Genomic DNA, 1,896 nt, shown 5'->3' with positions numbered 1-1,896 from the left:
AGAAATTTGTTGAAAATCACAAATGGAAATTAAAGAATATATTCCTAAATAATTCATGGGTCAAGTAAGAACTCGTAAGGGGAATTAGAAATAATTTGAGATGAATTAAAATGAAAGTATAACATATTAATACTTGATTGGTCCCACATACTCTTCTGAAAAGCAGAGGGGTTAGACAAAGAGATCTAAATTAATTAAAAAATCATTTATTATTCTGGGAATAAAAAGAACTGGGCTTAGTCTCAGTTTTGCCTTTATCTTTGTGTCTGTTGATTATCTTGGAATAGTCATTACATAATCAACATACAGTTGCCAGCTCAGGAATCAAATACTGTCATCTCTAGGGCTACCATAACAAGATACCACAAACTTGTTAGCTTAAAAGAACAGAAATTTATTTTATCACAGCTCTAGAGGCCAGAAGTTCAAACTCAAAGTGTTGAGAGGACCATGTTCTTTCTGACGCCTCAAGGGGAGGATCCTTCTTTGTCTTAACCAGATTCTGGTGGTGGCCATCAATCACTGGTGTTGGCAGTTTTTTGATTTGCAGCTGCATCACTCTGGTCTCTTTCACTCTTGTCACATGGAATTGTCTCTGTGTGTTTCTGTCTCTGGAAACAATTTGAATAGAAATTTCTATTTTTAAAAAACAAACTGTTGATTATTATGCTCTATTTAGATACTTCCTCTAACCCCCACCCACCTCCATTTCCCCATATGTATTTGAGAAGGAAAGAGGAACTCCTGTGAGCTATCATATTGGAAAGAATCAATAATACAATGTTTTACTAGAGATGCCTCTTATCTAAAATATTTGAATTAAATATAAAATCTGGGGAAATGATCGCCCAGTTTCCCTCTTCTAGAGGCATGTTCTAAATGATAGGCAGCAGAATATTTTATACCCATGAGGTTTGCTGACATTATTGATTTGGTCCAGGATCTGTATTTTCTCTCTAAAGAAAACAGTATTCTCTCTTTACTTTCTTTAATATATAATGTTGGTGTCTTAAGTTTATTGTCAGAGAGGATGCTTATAGTTCAAATGATTTGGTTGTATTTCACCAGTATTATTACAAGATAGTCAAACAATGGCCGGGCTCCAGGATAGACCTCGGTCCCTTTGGTCCACTGGGATACTGATCTGAAAGCCACTGTTTTCTTATATTCCAAAGACCAAATAAATAAACAAACAAAAAAACAAGTAAATGAAACTATTTTAAAACCAACTCTCTTTTCTTCCTCATCCATGTTAATTCTCTTCTACCTAAAATTACTTCCTGGAAGTGATTTTTATGTTTCTTAGAGCTTCTTTACGTATATATCCACACTAATGCATATAAAACTGTGCCTTGTAGATCTTATACTTTTTCCATTTGAATAACTATTTTCTCATGTCATATAGAGTTTATCCATTGTCCTAGATATGCATTTTTCCTGTGTATTTGAGCATCATAGGAAGATAAATTCTACTCTTGAAAATGTTAACTGGTCACTGAGACACAGAAAGCTATTATTCTTACCAGTTTTCAATAGTGAGTAGATTCTGTAGGGGTGGAATTTTAAGATGTAAGTATACTGTTTTTCTACACTCAAATTCCGTTCCCCTTATCATAGAAATTGACCAGCGAAGTGTGCTGCTGACTTTTCAGAATCCATGTACATATAATCCATTAGGTTATTAGATATAACATTGGTCAGAAAAGCATACTGTGAAATGTTGCTTTTATTTAAACTCCCACTATTTTCACTACATGGTTTCAAGATTATACTTCATTATTGTCCTCTGGTGGTGGGCTCTGTGAACTGCATATTTACGGGTCTGGAGCACATATCTTCCCGGAGGTATACAACTCCTCAGGTACCAGCTAAAGAGTAGATGATAAGAAGCATTCA

At 34.7% G+C, this 1,896-nt stretch overlaps 1 long non-coding RNA gene across 1 annotated transcript; it reads right to left on the bottom strand.

The window, feature by feature from the left end:
* Positions 1-267: 267 nt before the first annotated feature.
* Positions 268-1,896, bottom strand: LOC114888276. Its single transcript, XR_003791752.1, has 2 exons — positions 1,773-1,896; positions 268-611 (listed from the first exon to the last, which is right to left on the bottom strand). It is a non-coding gene; the product is annotated as an uncharacterized LOC114888276 (long non-coding RNA).

Source organism: Monodon monoceros, unplaced genomic scaffold (genome assembly GCF_005190385.1).
Source record: "Monodon monoceros isolate NGI ecotype Baffin Bay Population unplaced genomic scaffold, NGI_Narwhal_1 Contig4794_ctg1, whole genome shotgun sequence".
NCBI lineage: Eukaryota > Metazoa > Chordata > Mammalia > Artiodactyla > Monodontidae > Monodon > Monodon monoceros.
Note: the sequence above shows the minus strand (reverse complement) of the source record. Positions and strands in the feature narration are given on the sequence as shown.